The following is a 20,876-nucleotide window of genomic DNA, read 5'->3' as shown; positions in this document are numbered from 1 at the left end:
GTGGGACAGTGAGAGGGTTCTGGGAAGGAATAAGAGAAAGTGTAGTTGGGCCTGTAATAGCCTATCACTGTCATGCTGTTCCTTTAATAACCCTCAAATCAATTTCCGGAGCCCCACAGAAGTCAAATTAGCATCATTAAAATCCCCATTAAAAAATGTCCGTTTAAGATAGACATGCAGAGGGTTTGTTGTTACATGGCCTAAGTCTCAATCCACCAATCCACCGCTGTCGGCCTTCCGCATCTTTGGTGAAAGGTGGAGGAGCTACAGTGGTGTTTGTCAGACCACGAGACATCACGGAAATAGTCTTCTCACAAAAACGTCTATAGCATCGAACGGTTTGGCCTTCAAACTATTACGAGCCCTTTATGTATTGGTGAGACTCATGAACAGCACCTACCGAAAGTGTTCACATTTTGTTGTATGACAGCCTGAACATTTATTAAATTGAGATTGTGTCACCGATCTACACATTATAGACCATAGTGTCATGGTGAATTAAAAAAATATTCATAAAAAATGTAAACATCAAGTCCTGAATCAAAAACTATTCAAGCCCTTTGTTATGGCAAGCCTAAATAAATTCAGGAGTAAACATTTGCTTAACAAGTCAAATTAACTGCATGGACTCACTGTGTACAATGGTGTTTGACATGACTTGATTGACTACCCCCATACCCCTCTGTTCCCCACACACACACGTAATGTCCCTCAGTCGAGTAGTGCATTTCAATAACCAAAACAATACAACTAAATGTAGGTCAATCGCTCAGCCCTACTGTCTAGCAATGATCAACAACCAACTTGACAGAGCTTGAAGAATTTTTCAAAGAATATTATGCAATCCAGGTGTACAAAGCCCTTACAGAGATTTACCCAGAAAGACACAGCTGTACCCAGGAGGTTGAATAATCAAGATACCTTTTATTTTCATACATTTTTACAAATGTTGGAATTTCTCTTCTACTTGTATTGTGTATTGTGTAGATCATTGACACACACAAAAAAAGAACAAAGACAATTCAATCGATCTCCCACCTCGTGACAACAAATTAGAAAATAGCCAAGGGGTGTGAATACTTTCCGAAGGCATTGTACAGGTTGGTTGTTTTGCTCTGCGACCCCCACAAGCATCATGTGACCTTTCCCGAGTCGGTACCGCCGATCTGCTGTCTGAACGGTTTGGCAAGCAAACTATTATGACCCCTCTATGGAAAGGTGAGTCTCTCACAAACATGTTGGTTGTTCTGCTTTAGAACGCCCACACGCCTCACCTGAAGGTAGCCCAGTACCAGTTTAAAAAATGAATGAATTACTTGGATTGTTTTATTTTACCTTTATTTAACTAGGCAAGTCAGTTAAGAAAAAAAGTATTATTTTCAATGACGGCCTAGGAACAGTGGGTTAACTGCCTGTTCAGGGGCAGAACGACAGATTTGTACGCTCTAACCATTAGGCTACCCTGCCGCCCCAGGGATAAGTAGAGGAAAGGTAAACGTTGACCAATTTTGATCATATTTGTTACATATGAAGAACAATGCTGTTGTACGATCACCGAGGTCACCTGAAGACCATTTTGACTGAAATTATTAAATGTTTGTACCATCCCTCGGCTTTATTTTAAAAAAAATGGGTCGTGGATGGGTATTCCAGCATGACAATGACCCAAAACACACGGCCAAGGCAACAAAGGAGTGGCTCAAGAAGAAGCACAATAACTTGTTGATGCACCCATCCCGTTACCGGGACCATTTAAAATGGGAGCCGCAAACCGTCAGTGCATATAGACTTCATTTGTGTATTAAAACCAAAGGGCTAGTCTTACCAGTGCCTCCGAACTGGCTGCTGGCTAGAGTGGTGGGCCTGTTCTTCCCATTCAACACCGGAGGTGCAAACATCTGAAACGTAGACAGACACAGGGTCAAAAACATTCAACCAGAGACACGGGGTCAAAAACATTCAACCAGAGACACGGGGTCAAAAACATTCAACCAGAGACACGGGGTCAAAAAAAACTGCATCGAAGTCTTAAAAAATATTTTAAAAATAGCAGAAGTCTCCTTTTGGTATCTATGCTTTGGGAAATGTCTACCCTGTGGCTAAACACTTCATCATTAGTAGTCACCTTCACTAGACTACAGGAACCCAAGCTGCTTACTTAATTAATAGACAAAGTACATTTAACCAATATGGCACGAAGGGGGTGTGGTATATGGCCAATACACCATGGCTAAGGCCTGTTCTTATGCACGACGCAACATGGAGTGTCTTAGCCGTGGTATATTGGCCATATATCACAAACCCACAAGGTGCCTTATTGATATTATAAACTGGTTACCAACGTAAATAGAGCTGTAAAAATACATGTTTTGTCATACCTGTTATATGTGGTCTGATATACCATGGCTTTCAGCCAATTAGCATTCAGGGCTCTAACCACCCAGATATAATAACTTACACTACACCTCTGATGTTACATTGTTTGGTGCTAGGTGCCAATTTAACCTATCCGATAGAAGGATTTAGTCATTCTCAGTTACAGACTCCAGCAGCTGTCAACTGTGGGAAGCAATCTAAACATGCCAAGCTTGGGCTGACTCATTGATGCGAGTGACTCACAACAACTGCCCAATGACAACACAGACTGATTGATACCATGCTATTCTTCCACTTATGTACCAACCCATTATCTCAAATAATACAACAAAGCCCATGCACTCAAGTGCTCCACAACTTTCGTTTTTCTTTCTTTCTTTCCCAAGATTCAAACGGATCTTCGTCGTGTCTATCTTGGTGTGTAGAGAAACACTGTCTTGTTTATACAATAAAAAGCGTAGGTTGCAACAATTCAGTTTTTGCTGCTCATCCCTTCATAAGAGATGACGTATATTTGACTACAAACAAACTATTACTTCCTTCAAGAAAGTGTTCTGAACAAAGATTCTAGCATTATCGTCTAGGTTATTCAAAGATATTTTAGGGCTGTTGACAGCCAAGATCTCTTACCGCGCTGAAATCCAGCAGGTCGCTGAGCTCCTTGTCTGTCCCCACTGTAGCCATTCTCTGCTGCTGTTCCTTAGTCCCTCACAGTCTCAGCAACTGACTAGGGAGAGGGGAGGGGACTGTCATTTTGTCAAGTCTAGATTAAGGTACAAATAGTTGAAATGGACAGAAGACAAGAATCACCGTGTGACAAAAGTGTGAAGTCAAATCCTCCTCGATTGATTCCTGTGTAAAGGGTACATTTTCTGCTTCATGATTCAAATCCATCCCCCAAAAAATTGCCTATACCGACATCAATATTCCTCTTTAAAACAATTAACTTGATTGCAACCACTTGTTTTACTGTGTGGTTGGTTAGACCTCTATTTGAAATGGATACACCACATTACAATGTCCCTTGGCAGAACATCACTTCACATTTGGGAGCGCATGTAGGAGGTGTTTCGTGATAAGAGACTTTCTCTGAGACCTGAAGAATCAAGTTTTCTCCCTGAGCAAACAAGGTGCTCCCATAAATAGGCTTTAGCCCAGTGGGCTAAAACGGTCTTTACGCGAAGGTGTACCTGGTTTGTTTGAAACCCAGTCGGCCACATTAAATGCATAGAGCAGAGTAACTCATTACGTCATGATGTAAATATCATCAGCATTGAGTCATCGTGATGACACACACATCATTCAATGGTCTCGAAGTAGATAACGTGGCACAAATATAGCATTTACATTTTAGTCATATAGCAGACGCCCCTATCCAAAGCAACTAACAGTTAGTGCATTCACCTTAGGTTAACCTAAGGTTAAGATAGCTATGTGGTTGTCCCACTTGGTTATCTAGCCTGCTAATTATTTCACTGCTACCAGGGTTATCCTCCCGTTATTAAATTAGATGCTGTAAATATTTCCCATTCATTTAAGATTGTGGCCTGCAGATTTGTGCTACATAGCTCAATCTATAAAACAGGAATTCCTTTTGAGGTACAGAAACTGACAAACTTACACTCTGAGATGAGCTTCTACAGCACTGCTTCAATCATTGGGGAATACAGGTTGAGAGCCTTAACCCAAGTCTAGTGTTATTCATTCTGAGTTTTCCCTGTCCTAGCCCAAATCAGACACACTAGGTGGAGTACAACTTCTGATTACACCACAAGGCCAATAGTCGACTTTCTCCTCCCTGCTGGCTGCCTTGGCAACCTCAGAAACTAACCTGTTGGAAGATAATTTCTCACCAACAAGCCACAGCATCAAAGGCTATTACATTCTGTATGAAATGCCACACCAGTAACCCCAGATACTTAGGGGAAAAAACAAACCTAGTTATTTTCTGTTTCACAACCTTTTCCTGTTTGTACCTGATGAACACAACATAGGTCTGAAGTGCCTTCTCATAAACTTCAGGCAGAGTTTCCAGGGTAAATGTGACAAGACATCAATATAGGAGATCAAAAACTATGATTTGCGGGATCTATACAACAATGAATCCAAAGATTGACATCTGACATGTATCGAATAGAACAATTGAGAAATAATTAATCAGTTGGCATGTCCATGACGTCTTGGTCTTACCTCCTTTATCTGCAAGTTCTACAAAACAAACATTGGTGTCATATGAAGCTTGACCGCTTGCTCTGTAATACGAGTTGTATTTTGATTTAAATAACAATTTTCAGAATATTGAAAACACTATTTTTGATTTGGCAAATTTTACATAATATACTCGATGGGAATATCAAAGTCCCAGAGTGGGATCTCTGCTACTTTTAGCATTATGATCCAGTTTGTAAGCATTACCAACAGGGTGAATGTGAAAATGGATTCAAAATGGTTGCCCTCTAATGGTGATTTGCAGAATGTGCAATGATGCAGGTAAAAGGAGGGCTGTGATTGGTTACATTGCATACTATGCCAATTTCTCTGTATAAAATGGGTAGTTACTTGAAAACTGGCAGAGACCTCACTCTGGATCTTTGATATGCCTGTAGTAGAGTATATTATGTTCAACAATATATTAGGAAAATATACCAAATAAAGCAACAATTTTTTTCTATATGCATATTTGTCCATATTCATAAATGAATGTAAGAAAATTATTGAAATCAATATACAACTCATATTTCAGAGCAAGTGTAGCAAAGCTTCATACGACACCAACTTGTGCCTTGTAACACTTATAGAGGAACCATTATGGAGTCTTAGAGACCTGGGAAAGGTCAAAATGTAACAACCTTCTGAGACCCTGCCATTGATTTTTGTCATCTTTTATGGGACATGTGTTTTTGGTCCATAACTCTAAGGCCATACATGCCGCTGCGTTAGGTTCTGCTGTACCTTTGAGATGACATTCTGAGCTTTTAATATAATAATAAACACCATTTAGCAGAGACTTTTATCCAAAGTGACTTAGTCATGCATGAATTTTTATTTAGCCTATGGGTAGTCCCGGGGATCGAAGCCACTATCCTGATGTTACAAACGTCATGCTCTATCAACTGAGCTACAGAGGACTACAATATAACGTGTTGGGGTGTCACCCTGATAAAACAAATAATATGGTTCTTCAAAATGGCTACCATCACAATTGGCACATTTGATGTAAATGTGTATAATTGTGTAATTATATTTTTTGTGAGTTTGATATTGAAATTGTTTCTCATAAGTAAATATCTCAGGAATAGTTTGTTGAGTTTTCAGAGCAGTGTAATATTTTTATATTAAATAAGGGCTTGTTAATACATGTCCTCTGTCGTGGACATCAGGATGCGGCCAACTGTTTTTTATTTAATTTAAAAAAAACAACTACTGTCCCCGTTTAGTTAAATGTTAGAAGTATCATATTTACTATAAGAGTCCTAATGGCCACTGCTCTTCTTTTGTCCTGGTTTGGTGAGGATTCCCTGTAGAAGTTACCCTGTAGTAACTTAAGGTTTAGGCTACCAAATCTGTGTTCCATAATCAACCTACACCATCATCGAAGTTATGAACAGCTCAGGCGTTGACAAGAACTGGGTTCTTGTTGTGTGTGTGAACGGATTGATAGATTTCAGACATATCAATAGAGCAAGAATGAGTGACCAATGTGTGCTTTCCCTCAGGCAGGCAGCAACTCATGGCCAAGGGCCAACACACAGTGAGGTGCAAAGAACATGAGGGGCCACATACAAAACTCAGTTTGGGATCCTTATAAAATGTTTAACTGTTGGCAATGTTATCACAAATAGGGTATAAGTACCCTTCTAGGGACAGATCGAAATGTAGTGGGGGGAGAGGTGTTCCAAAATAGTGGAGGGCAGCGCGTTTCTTCTCTGGTTTACATTCACTCTCATGCTCATATAATACAGCAGACACCTAAGCCTACGCATGCAATGCCCCGATACATTTACTACTCAAATCTCTGAAGCCGAAAGGTGAAGTGGACAATTATTGTTTTAGGAAAGTAGGCTATAAATCAAATGCTACACATTGAAATAAAAGTAAGTGTTTTTGGAAATGTGTTATAGGCTGTTAAGGACACATTAATGTGGCTCATTTGGCCAATATCCCTTGTTTATTGATGGCGCTGGCTGTGCCAGGTCAGAACTGAAAGCATATGGATGTCTGGTACATTTTTCAAATGTCCAGTAAATTAAAATATTCCCCGTCTTGCTGTCTGGTGCCAAATTTCCTATAACGCACATTGTTTTTATGAAGAATCTGTCGCCAATTGGATGGAAACCTAGCAAGTGTGCTAGTGCAGTGTCACTTTGATGCTGCTGCACATCATGGTTCACCAGCAGCCACAAGCATCTAAACAATAAGCTACCAAACAAACAAGCTTGTAGGAATTGTACTTCAACTCCCCCCTCATACTCATCTGGAGGTTGAGCATAATGTTTTATTCACCTCTGTAATTGTATTCATGTAAAAAATAATAATTGGGACCACAATTAAAATAAGTGTGACTTATTGTGCAATCCCGCTTTGAAATCAATCCAAACTGTGCAGTGGCCAATTGATGAATAGAAAGAGATATTGGTTACAAAACACCAACACGTTTAATGACATTCAGAGCTTGTCAAGCCAAGTCTTCTATACTGAGTAAGAATACAAGGTAGGGATGGATGTATTTTCTGTTTGTCGAGAATGACAATCTATTTATTGGGATGTTGAAAAACCAAACCACAATATTGAAGCGCCCGATGTCTGTATGCTTTGTTTATTGGTTGTGTGGTGCATTGGCATAGAAACCTGTTGGTGGAAAACATAATTAGAAACATAACATCAACATATTCTGAAATCCTCATAGCTGATCGTTTTCTACAGCATGCTCTGATCGTAGTTTAATGAAACAGGCAGAGAGTGAGCTCGCCTGTGAACCCCCAACCTTCTGGCCCGTAGCACTGTGTGGCAGCGACTGCGCCACACAAAGTCGATATCCACGTTTATAAACACAGGTTCACCAGTAATTGTACATTTTGGTTGTAAACATTATTTTGAGTTGATGCTTATTTTTTTTTTTTTGGGGGGGGGGGGGGGGGTCAATTTCACTGTACAAAAGGGACAGTAATGTGAAAATATTTTTTTTTACATTGGGAGGGGCAACAACAACAAAAATGTATGACACCTTGAGCTGGACCAGCCCTTCCCTTCCAGTAAATGTCGATCTGTCCCTTAGAATAACAATCATTATGTTTTTAAGGGACATGACTATAGTATATGGAGCACAATGTAGCATGCATTTCTATTTAAGATTAATGTATTATGATCTCGTTGATGGGTTTAGGAAGTCAAGTTAAAACAGAATTAACAGTTGTCTGATATTTCTCTGGATGTCCCATTCCCAAATCTTCTGGCCCTCTACTTCGGAGAATGTAAATAGTTTTGGCGGATTGTGACGGAATCCCCAGAGTGCAGGTTTTACCATAACAACGAACGCGTTATGTCAACACAGACTATTTCGTCAAATTCGTACTTTTTAGATGGTGAGAAACCGGTTGTTAAGTAGCTTCGAATACACTTAAAACAAAGAGTCAGGCCCTGGCAAAGTTTGTGATGAAGGCTAGAACAAAGGAGTAAGCGTCGCTCTCTTTGGGTATCAAATTCAACGGACCTATGATGAAAAATCGAAGTAAGAATTTCAGAACCGTGCGTAAAATATTTTCACATATGTCTTTTTTTTATGTTCCAGGGGTTCAGCACGGGGGGGGGGGGGGGATTTCCTGCCAAATGTGAAATAAACAGTGGAAAATATTGAGCACATAATTGGGAATTGAGAGAAATTTGAACATTTACTTCATAATACACATAAGACGTACAACACCAAACAACCTATTTGACCCATACATTTGAGACAAGCGTGCATTTCTGGGCGCAACTTTCCACTGCACCACGAAGTTTCTCTAAATATTTAACAAAAGTTTTGAACCTTCGAAAAAAAATTGTGGCTTGTTATTCAATAAAATATTAATACAGACAATGCAATATTACTACTGCGAGAATTTTGCCGTTTGAACGGGCATGTTAGGTTACTTTTAAACTTTACAATGTTGCGCAAAGTGAACAAAGAAGTATTTTCCCACAAGGCTGCAAGTACTGCCTAACTGCTGCACGCTCGCTCCCGTTGCCCAGGCCGGACAAAACTCAAGACCCCGCTTTCTCCGCCCGTGCTACTCACACAACTCAAAATTATTTGCTAAAGTTGCTCAATGCCCTTGCAAAACCGTAATATAACTCACAAATGAACGGCGTGTGATGAGGTATATTTACCTTTCAGTAACCTCTATTCAATTATGTGGCATCCAACGGGAAAAAATGAACGCCTGGAGTAGATAGAAAAACATAAAGTTGGGGATAGATTCCCTCTCCGTACTCCGGACTGTAGACGAAGACCGAACGACGATATCGTGTGTTCTACCAAACCCTTGGTTCGTTATACAGTCCACGTCACGAAAATGAAACAACGTTTGCAAATAGATTCATAACTCTTGTGATATATCATGCGATTATTTTAGTTGCTACAATTGTAACCATTTCATCTTCCGAGTAGACATTTTAACAGCCTCCACATTGTCGGTTCCAAAAGAGTATCCCTCCGCGGCGTACGAGAACGTTAAATGACCAGCGGTGTCCTATTTCAAACGCCCTACAACCAGACACACATTTTTGATAACAATCCTGTAACAATTTTATATGGAGATCACCTCAAATATAGTACAGCATCAGTGTAATTGTCGATGCATTAAAATGTCCGATTTTTTTTATCGCAAGCCATGAGAACTACGTTGATTTGCGGAAGGAGACTTCGGAAAACTAAAGAGTGACAGACCAGAAACAGTGCGAGATGGAATGATAATAGGCTACCGTAGACGCACAACCAATGGTATGCCACAACAATCTGATTGACAGCAAGAAGGTCCAAATATATATCGACAGTATTCGGTGGGCCTACCTCCAATGTTACCCCATCAAGTATCTGCCAAGGACAGCGTTTGATTAATGTTTTTAACAGCAACAACGGTGCATAAATGGATGATGCAGTTATTGATGAAGTCTATTATGCAACTTGAAAACTATTGCAAAATATACATCCTCATATTAGGTACAACAACAAGCAACACATATATATTTTTCCACGGGGCTTATACAATTCAGTCGAAGAATTCTGTAAAAAAAAAAAAACAACAACAACATAAACCTTAGGTAATGTTGGTGTTCAGATTAGTAGTCTCCTAATTAATTTAATCTATTATAGGCCTAATTTGATGTACAAACCTATCCTATCCTTTAGTGAAATATTATTGTGGAGGTAGGGACATAACATCTATGATATAAGATTACATGGATACAGATTGTAAACATTTAACATAATCTAGCCTACCGGTATTCTTATTTTCTTTTGCACAAAATTATTTGAGGAGGGAGATCAGGGTTAGGATTGCTGCTTTTCTTGTGTGTGTGTGTGTGTGTGTGTGTGTGTGTGTGTGTGTGTGTGTGTGTGTGTGTGTGTGTGTGTGTGTGTGTGTGTGTGTGTGTGTGTGTGCGTACGTGTGTGTGTGTGTGTGTGAGAGAGAGAGAGAGAGCATGTGTGTGTGTGCGTACGTGTGTGTGTGGTGTGTGTGTGTGTGTGTGTGTGTGTGTGTGTGTGTGTGTGAGAGAGAGAGCATGTGTGTGCGTACGTATGTGTGTGTGTGTGCGTGCGTGTATGTGTGTGTGCGTACGCGTGTGTGTGTGTGTGTGAGAGAGAGAGCATGTGTGTGCGTGTGTGTCACAGAAAACAGCGCTCGACAAATGGGTCCACCTCGGTGGCGTGAAAGTGTGGTTGAAGGTTTTAAAAGTACAGACTGCAACAGCATTTGGCTTTTACATCGACCCTTTGTGGAAACAGCTTGTGAGCTCAGGAGTCGTATGCATCAGCAGAGAAAAGAACACAGTATTTTTCCTTTCTGCAACTAAATCTTGCCCTGACACACAGAGAGAGGACTAGCCATGCCTAGTAGCCCTAGCTTATGACTTAGTAGACTCTGAGAGGTGAAGAATTAGTGGACAAGACCAGGGACCACAGTAAGACTGTATAGTGTGGGGGGTAGGGAAACTATATGGCCAGCAACATACTGTATACCATGTGTTATAAAGAACAGGAGGGAGGGAGGGAGGTAGAGAGCGAGCGAGCAACAGAGAGGGAGAAAAAGGGGAGACCACTTAAATTGACAATTTTTTTATGTGCCAAGGAGTACATATCACAGGGAAAGGTGTTTAACAGTTCTATTACTGTGATGAGTTATTAATTAATATAGAATATTCTGGGCTATCATCCTCTATTTGGGATGAGGATGAGACTTTTGTGACTGACAATATTTCAATTTTAATATTTGTTCTTTGAAGTGTGTCATCACAACCTTTTTCAAAGGCTATATTCTGACCCCATTTGTATCATTGAGACTTAAGTCACTATAAGCCCACGATGATAAACCCACTAATGGTGTTGGCCGTTGGCTTAAACCCAAGACCCCTGTCATTATTTTTTGTGTCCATCAGTAGTCAAAGGAGTTAGAAGTTTGGATGATTGTAGTGTACCCTCCACAGCGGGAAGTAGTCCATAATTAATTGCCCGAATGAACCAAAGCTTCATCAGTTGAGGTGGGGTCGGGCACTAAGTAGCCTAACTAACAGCTGGGTCCGACATGAAGTGTGTATAGTATAGTGTGTGTGTGTTAAAAAAAGGAGAACGAGAGAGCCTGGTTTTTCCCTTTGGTTTGTAGAGGCAATGACATGTGATACAGACTCAGGACTCGGCACCTGGTCCTCGTGAAATGAGTCTTTTGGTGGTAAAATAAACAAACACAGCATGTGTCTGCGGCTCATATAGTGTGTATGTGTGTTTCAAGATAATCATTTTTTAAAAAGGTATTGAGTTGAACTGCAGTACCAGTCAGAGGATTGGACACACCTACTCATTCAAGGGTTTTTCTTTATTTTTACTATTTTCGACATTGTAGAATAATAGTGAACACATCAAAACTATGAAATAACACATATGGAATCATGTAGTAATAAAAAAAGTGTTAAACAACAAAATAGATTTAGATTAAATTCGTCAAAGTATACAACCTGGAGTTGTGTTTTGGGCCATTGTCCTGTTAAAAAATAAATGATAGTTCCATTTAGCGCAAACCAGATGGAATGGTGTATTGCTGCAGAATGTTGTGGTAGCCATGATGGTTAAGTGGGCCTTGAATTCTAAATAAATCACTGACAGTGTCACCAGTAAAACACCCTCACACCATCACACCTCTTCCTCCATGCTTCATGGTGGGTACCACACACATAAAGATATCCTCCGTTCACCTACTCTGTCGCACAAAGACACAGCGGTTGATTTGTTTAACACTTTTTTTGGTTACTACATGATGCCATATGTGTTATTTCATAGTTTTGATGTCTTCACTATTATTTTACAATGTAGAAATGAGTAGGTGTGTCCAAACGTTTAACTGGTACTGTACATCTGATCCAGGCTTCACGAGAACCCAGAGCCCACCACACGTGTGGCTTCACAGACCCACAATGAGATGTTCACCTTGTTTCCTTTTATTTCATTTCACCTTTATTTAACCAGGTAAGCTAGTTGAGAACAAGTTCTCATTTACAACTGCGACCTGACCAAGATAAAGCAAAGCAGTTCGACACATACAACAACAGAGTTACACGTGGAATAAACAAACATACAGTCAATAATACAGTAGAAAAAGTCTACAGTGTGTGCAAATGAGGTAAGATAAGGCAGGTAAGGCAATAAATAGGTCATAGTGGCAAAGTAATTACGATATAGCAATTAAACACTGGAGTGATAGATGTGTAGAAGATGAATGTGCAAGTAGAGATACTGGGGTGCAGTATGGGGATGAGATAGTTGGATGGGCTATTTATGGATGGGCTATGTACAGGTGCAGTGATCTGTGAGCTGCTCTGACAGCTGGTGCTTAAAGTTAGTGAGGGAGATATGAGTCTCCAGCTTCAGTATTTATGCAATTCGTTCCAGTCATTGGCAGTAGAGAACTGGAAGGAAAGGCGGCCAAAGGAGGAATTGGCTTTGTGGTTGACTAGTGAAATATACCTGCTGGAGCACGTGCTACGGGTGGGTGCTGCTATGGTGACCAGTGAACTGAGATAAGGCAGGGCTTTACCTAGCAAAGACTTGAAGATGACCTGGAGCCAGTGGATTTGGCGACGAGTATGAAGCGAGGGCCAGCCAATGAGAGTGTACAGGTCGCAGTGGTGGGTAGTATATGGGGCTTTGGTGACAAAACGGATGGCACTGTGATGGGCTGCATCCAATTTGTTGAGTAGAGTGTTGGAGAGTAGTAGTGATGCTGGATGGGCGGGCAGGTGCGGGCAGCGATCGGTTGAAGAGCATGCATTTAGTTTTACTTGCATTTAAGAGCAGTTGAAGGCCACGGAAGGAGATTTCTATGGCATTGATGCTCATCTGGAGATTAGTTAACACAGTGTCCAAAGAAGGGCCAGAAGTATACAGAGTGGTGTCGTCTGTGTAGAGGTGGATCAGAGAATCACCAGCAGCAAGAGCGACATCATTGATGTATGCAGACCTGCTCTTTCCCCCCCTTATGCCCTGACTACTGTGCTGAAGTTGTAATGATCTGTATTGTTATGCTGATTTGAAGTTGATGTTATCGCTGCTATACATTTTCAGATATACTTGCCTCTCCATACAGCTATGAGCAGTTAATGACAAAAGGTTACCATGTCCCAGATTTACTAGACAGTGTGAAGGTCTTACCACTTCTTCTGTAAAAATGTGAAAGATTGTTTTTATGTAAATAGAGCAATATTTGCACTGCAGCAACATTGTACTGTGGTATGGTTTACCTATAGGCCTACGCAAAGGTACGAAAAGCTATTTTGAGCGTGGAACCCCGTCTTCGTCTTCCTAACCCTAAAGCACCCTCTTCTCCACCTACGCTTTCACTGGGCTCCCTCTCTCTCCACTCACAACTCTCTTCTCTCCGTGGTAGGCCCCGGTGCAGCCACCCACGCATCAGGTACAGTGTGCACAACCTGGGGCTTCCTGAAACGTGACTATGGTTTCCTGTTTCCTGTAACAAAACACAAAATACTCCCTGTAGTGCAAATCTAGGACCAGCCCGTCATAATCACTGCTAGAATCAGTTATTATGAAAAACAAACCAAAAAACAAAGCTTAGATCAGTGCATAAGGGCAATTTAATTTTAAAGCAACACAATGACCTCTATTGTGAGTTTTGTAAAGAGGTGTTGTTATCATAAGATCCAAGAGAACAACAGAGAGATAGAAAGAGAGATGGGTGGGGGGGTGAAGGCTAAGTAAGGAGAGAGTGATACAGTACATTGTGTGAGCGATGGGCAGGGAGGGAGAGAGAATTAGGTGTGTCAAGGGAGCACGGAAACAACAATAACAGCAGTGTGTCTGCCCATGTGTGAAGTTACTGCTTGCCAAAAATATCAAAATAACATCCTTCGTGCTCCACGACACATATGCTGCCACTGCAAACCTCCCTGCCTAGGGTACCTCACGTTCTCTTTTTCTCTCCCTCTCTATCTCAACGGGGGTCAAAAGCATCACCGTTAACCAGCATGCATCTCTCTTGCTCCCCGTGGCGAGCATGGCTAGCGCCATGCTGTGTGTTTGGTGATGATGTGCGTTAGTCACTGTTAAACAACAACCACACCCATCCCTCTCTGACAGAGACATTCTGTCATGACAATAAATCAAAGCATTAATCTACTTTTCATTCATCCATCTAAGCATTCATTCACTCAATCATGATGGACCCCCATTACCCTTTCCGGTTTACACAGAACGTGAATAGAGGTGCAATATACCTCTCTCTACTCTTCTCCATCTCTCTTTTCTCTCTTTTTTTTTACTAGTCTTTTTCTCATCTCCCCCTCCCCCTTTCTTGCAGATTGGAATTCATTAGCAATCAAAAGAGCCACTGACGAATGCAGGATCTTAATTACCCTCTCATTTGCATATTTGCATATTAATCACTGCAGACTTTGCTGTTTTACTGCCGCAGTGTCTTAGAGCCCCCCCCAAATCTCCCTCACAGCCCCCCACCACACCCAAACGTGCATACACACACAAAGACATATACAAAAACCTGCACACACACACTGCTACAATCTGAGCTCTCGAAGCTTTAGACTTGTCCCCTACAACCCCAACACAAGCATACACACACGTGCACACACACACACCAGTGGAGGCTGGTGGGAGGAGCTATAGGAGGACGGGCTCATTGTAATGGCTGGAATGGAATAAATGGAACAGTATCAAACACATCAAACATATGGAAACCACATGTATGATTCTGTTCCTTTTTAACCATTACAATGAGCCCGTCCTCCTATAGCTCCTCCCAGCAGCTTCCACTGACATACGCACAAGTGCGAGAATGCAAACACGCACACACACACAAACACACAACCAGAATATTATTAACACAGCACATAGCTAAGGTAGGCTGTGGGGAATTTGTTGAACCTGACATGCCTTTGCTTCTCATGACTCTACTGAAGTGGCCTTTGAGGAAATATGATGAAGTTGTTCCTAGACCAGAGGTGTCAAACTAATTTTGCACTGGGGGCCACATTCGGTCTTCAACAAGGTCCAGGAGGTCCACACTGAAATGTTATATTTCCTCACTGTCAAAATGAACAAAAGATAATAATCTATCCATCATTTTTGGAATTTTCGATACTCCTTTACTGTTTAGCTTTCAATTCTGTGATTATTAGTGAGCTGGACAGTCAAGGAACTGTATATATGTAGGCTCATTAGCATTTCTACAGTTTCAATTTGGTTTTAGTGATTTTAAGGTATGAGTTAATGCCCCCTCAAAGTATAAATATGTATATATTTTTTAATCAAACCCCACACGGGCTGTATGTTTGACACCCCTGTTTTAGACACTAATCTAAGGTCAGATTTGCAGTTTTCCCCTCTTGGGAAACTGGTCCTATATCTGTGCCCGAGGGGTAATTCTACCCTCAGTGCCTCTGACGATGCCGATGAATTTCTATACTGCCCCCTAGTGGTGGCATGAGTGTAATGCTTCCAGAAGAGCACAATAAGAGTCCCGTGTTCCGTTGTGACAACGCATACCATTTATTGACAATTATGACTTACAAAGACAAAGCTTAGACGGTTTTGCCGTGGGACAAACCATTCCTAGTTTTTAAACGTTATTTAGAAGAAATACACAAAATTAACCAAAGAAAGCAGCGAAAGGCCATTAACCCCCCCCAGGATACAGAAATGCACTTCTTTCAATGGCATATCCATACCCTGCTGTATGTGTGTGTGTGTGTGTGTTTATGTATATACAGTGGGGCAGAAAAGTATTTAGTCAGCCACCAATTGTGCAAGTTCTCCCACTTAAAAAGATGAGAGAGGCCTGTAATTTTCATCATAGGTACACTTTAACCTAGACAGACAAAATGAGAGAGAAAAAAATTCTGATAATCACATTGTAGGATTTTTAATGAATCTATTTGCAAATTATGGTGGAAAATAAGTATTTGGTCAATAACAAAAGTTTATCTCAATACTTTGTTATATACCCTTTCTTGGCAACGTCAGAGGTCAAACGTTCTCTGTAAGTCTTCACAAGGTTTTCACACACTGCATCACTGTTCTAGAGGAGATCTGCATGGAGGAATGGGCCAAAATACCAGCCACAGTGTGTGAAAACCTTGTGAAGACTTACAGAGAACGTTTGACCTCTGTCGTTGCCAAGAAAGGGTATATAACAAAGTATTGAGATAAACTTTTGTTATTGACCAAATACTTATTTTCCACCATAATTTGCAAATAAATTAATTAAAAATGTATTTTATATTTGAGATCCTTCAAAGTAACCACCCTTTGCCTTGACGACAGCATTGCACACATTCTCTCAACCAGCTTCATGAGGTCTTCACCAGAAAGCATTTCAACTAACAGGTGTGCCTTGTTAAGTCACTTTGTGGAATTTCTTTCCTTCTTAATGCATTTGAGCCAATCAGTTGTGATGTGACAAGGTAGGTGTGGTATACAGAAGATGGTATTTTACCAAATAGGGCCAAGTCCATATTAGGGCAAGAACAACTCAAATAAGCAAAGTTAAACAACGGTCTATTATTACTTTAAGACATGAAGGTCAGTCAATCCAGAACATTAAGAACTTTGAAAGTTTCTTCAAGTTCAGATGCAAAAACCATCAAGCACTATAATGAAACTGGCTATCATGAGGACCACCACAGGAAAGGAAGACCCAGAGTTACCTCTGCTGCAGAGGATAAGTTCATTTGTTACCCGCCTCAGATTGCAGCCCAAATAAATGTTTCACAGAGTTCAAGAAACAGACATCTTAAATTAAACTATTCAGAGGAGACTGCGTGAATCAGGCCTTCATGGTCAAATTGCTGCAAAGAAACCACTACTAAATGACACCAATAAGAAGAGACTTGCTTGGGCCAAGAAACACAAACAATGGACATTAGTCCGGTGGAAATCTGTCCTTTGGTCTGATGAGTCAACATGAGAGATTTCTGGTTCCAACCGCCATGTCAAAATGAGAGATTTCTGGTTCCAACCGCCATGTCTTTGTGAGACACAGAGTAGGTGAAAGGATGATCTCTGCATGTCTAGTTCCCAACGTGAAGCAGGGAGGAGGTGTGATGGTGCTTTGTTGGTGACACTGTGATTTATTTAGAATTCTAGGCACACAGCATGGCTACCTCAGCATTCTGCAGCGATACTCCATCTGGTTTGTGCTTAGTGGAACTATCTGTTTTCAAGAGGACAATGACCCAACGCACATCCAGGCTGTGTAAGGGCTATTTAACCAAGGAGAGTGATGGAGTGCTGCATCAGATGACCTAGCCTCCACAATCACCCGACCACAACCCAATTGAGATGGTTTGGGATGAGTTGGACCGCAGAGTGAAGGAAATGCAGGCAATAAGTGCTCAGCATATGTGGGAACTCCTTCAAGACTGTTGGAAAAGCATTCCTCCCGAAGCTGGTTGAGAGAATGCCAAGAGCGTGCAAAGCAGTCACGGCAAAGGGTGGCTACTTTGAAGAATCTCAAATATAAAATATTTTGATTAGTTTAACGCTTTTTTCATTACTACATGATTCCATATTGTGTTATTTCATAGTTGTCTAAATTATTATACAATGTAGAAAATAGCAAGGATAAAAAAAACCTTGAATGACTAGATGTGTCCAACATTTCAACTGGTACTGTATATTATGATATAAAGATAGAATTTACTCTGGTTAAAGTATGTTCATTCCCCAACACAGGTCAGCCATGAATCTCTCCTATAGACAAAGGGATGGAGGGAGTCTGGCCAGGACACAGACACGAGGGCTGCATCTCAATAGTCTAAATGGCTTCCTCTTTCACAGACAATAGGGTTGCATCCCTGTAATTTAAGTGGCATTCTTTTCTAGTCTCCTTTCCTTGCCTTAAACTTCACTGATGTAAAATAATTGGACAGGTGAAAGCAAAACATGGGCAGCAGATATTCTCAATTGTGTTTTCACCTATCCTGGCTTTCAGAACGGTGCAGATGGAGACTAAACTACTTTAGACTTGTGGTCTGGACCTCAGAGCAGCATTGTTGATCTTAAACGCTACCCTGGTCGAAAGACACTCAAAGTTGAATGATTAGTGCAGTATCATCATGGACACAAACACTAGACTCATAACTATCTGCCAAAAGAAAATAAACTAATGTATGCATATATGCTTTACATATCTGAATCCACATACACCAAGACATGTGTAGACATACTCATATGTAAAGATATACAGTGCCTTGCGAAAGTATTCGGCCCCCTTGAACTTTGCGACCTTCTGCCACATTTCAGGCTTGAAACATAAAGATATAAAACTGTATTTTTTTGTGAAGAATCAACAACAAGTGGGACACAATCATGATGTGGAACGACATTTATTGGATATTTCAAACTTCTTTAACAAATCAAAAACGGAAAAATTGGGCGTGCAAAATTATTCAGCCCCTTTACTTTCAGTGCAGCAAACTCTCTCCAGAAGTTCAGTGAGGATCTCTGAATGATCCAATGTTGACCTAAATGACTAATGATGATAAATACAATCCACCTGTGTGTAATCAAGTCTCCGTATAAATGCACCTGCACTGTGATAGTCTCAGAGGTCCGTTAAAAGCGCAGAGAGCATCATGAAGAACAAGGAACACACCAGGCAGGTCCGAGATACTGTTGTGAAGAAGTTTAAAGCCGGATTTGGATACAAAAAGATTTCCCAAGCTTTAAACATCCCAAGGAGCACTGTGCAAGCGATAATATTGAAATGGAAGGAGTATCAGACACTGCAAATCTACCAAGACCTGGCCGTCCCTCTAAACTTTCAGCTCATACAAGGAGAAGACTGATCAGAGATGCAGCCAAGAGGCTCATGATCACTCTGGATGAACTGCAGAGATCTACAGCTGAGGTGGGAGACTCTGTCCATAGGACAACAACCAGTCGTATATTGCACAAATCTGGCCTTTATGGAAGAGTGGCAAGAAGAAAGCCATTTCTTAAAGATATCCATAAAAAGTGCCGTTTAAAGTTTGCCACAAGCCACCTGGGAGACACACCAAACATGTGGAAGAAGGTGCTCTGGTCAGATGAAACCAAAATTGAACTTTTTGGCAACAATGCAAAACGTTATGTTTGGCGTAAAAGCAACACAGCTCATCACCCTGAACACACCATCTCCACTGTCAAACATGGTGGTGGCAGCATCATGGTTTGGGCCTGCTTTTCTTCAGCAGGGACAGGGAAGATGGTTAAAATTAATGGGAAGATGGATGGAGCCAAATACAGGACCATTCTGGAAGAAAACCTGATGGAGTCTGCAAAAGACCTGAGACTGGGATGGAGATTTGTCTTCCAACAAGACAATGATCCAAAACATAAAGCAAAATCTACAATGGAATGGTTCAAAAATAAACATATCCAGGTGTTAGAATGGCCAAGTCAAAGTCCAGACTTGAATCCAATCGAGAATCTGTGGAAAGAACTGAAAACTGCTGTTCACAAATGCTCTCCATCCAACCTCACTGAGCTCGAGCTGTTTTGCAAGGAGGAATGGGAAAAAATTTCAGTCTCTCGATGTGCAAAACTGATAGAGACATACCCCAAGCGACTTACAGCTGTAATCGCAGCAAAAGGTGGCGCTACAAAGTATTAACTTAATAATAATTTTGCACACCCAATTTTTCAGTTTTTGATTTGTTAAAAATCCAATAAATGTCGTTCCACTTCATGATTGTGTCCCACTTGTTGTTGATTCTTCACAAAAAAAATAGTTTTATATCTTTATGTTTGAAGCCTGAAATGTGGCAAAAGGTTTCAAAGTTCAAGGGGCCGAATACTTTGCAAGGCACTGTACACATCTACATCAGTGGAGACGGCAAAGGAGAGGACGGCTCATAATAAGGGCTGGAACAGAGAAAATGTGGAATCCATGTGTTTGATACTATTCCACTCCAGCAATTACCACCAACCTCCTGTGATGTACATCAACTCCTAATCATGATTGTTATAATATCAATTGCCTGGCATAATGACCAATGTCACACTGTAGCTGTGGGCAATGACGTTGAGGTTATTGTTCCTGCAGTGACTGACGTTGAGGTTACTGTTCCCACCGAGTGAATCGTAATTGAAAAGCTAAATAACTAAGAAACACAACAGAATATCTTCTTGAAACAGATGAAATGTAGATGTTGTTCATACTCAGGAAACTGAAATAGGTCTTGCTCAACTTTCCGGATTTCCTGACTGGGGGGGGGGGGCATATTTCTGCATAACCTCTCTGCTCAAAAGGCTTCCAATGTTAAAGCAACCCAAAACAAGAAAAGGAGTTTAGGGGAAGTTGCAGCAGGTAGATCTACACGTCAATACCCAAATATTTGATGCCGACATGGTGACCTGTGAAGACTGTTAACTCACACAGAGCTCGGCTAGGAAGCATGTGTACATTAAGCTTCTGACCAGAGCAATCTTTCACTTTATAAATTATGTCTCCTCTTCCTGGAGAATGAAGCTCCTCTATGACATCCCGTTGATACTGTAGATTACAACATCCAGACAACAAGGGGATGGGGATGCAGGCTTATGTTACAGTATGATAGATGAATCTGACAATGAGGGGTTGGCCCAACCCAACCAGTGAAGCAATCCTGATTACAGTTGTAACTGAGGGTTTGTTTCTGACATGGTTAGTAGTGCTGAGCGATTAGTGCTTTGAGGTCGGTTCAGTTATTCATTTTGATGTTTGAAAAACTTGAATGCACGCTGAAATAAGGATTCACAG

The 20,876-nt window shown here is 40.9% G+C and overlaps 1 pseudogene; it reads right to left on the bottom strand.

The window, feature by feature from the left end:
- Window positions 1-9,274, bottom strand: part of LOC135510607 (transcription factor E2-alpha-like) — a 41,356-nt pseudogene extending 32,082 nt beyond the window's left edge.
- Between the last annotated feature and the right edge of the window lie 11,602 nt (window positions 9,275-20,876).

The sequence above is a fragment of the Oncorhynchus masou genome, chromosome 3 (genome assembly GCF_036934945.1).
Source record: "Oncorhynchus masou masou isolate Uvic2021 chromosome 3, UVic_Omas_1.1, whole genome shotgun sequence".
Classification (NCBI taxonomy): Eukaryota; Metazoa; Chordata; class Actinopteri; order Salmoniformes; family Salmonidae; genus Oncorhynchus; species Oncorhynchus masou.
The sequence above is the reverse complement of the archived record's forward strand: the minus strand, read 5'-3'. Positions and strand labels throughout refer to the sequence as shown.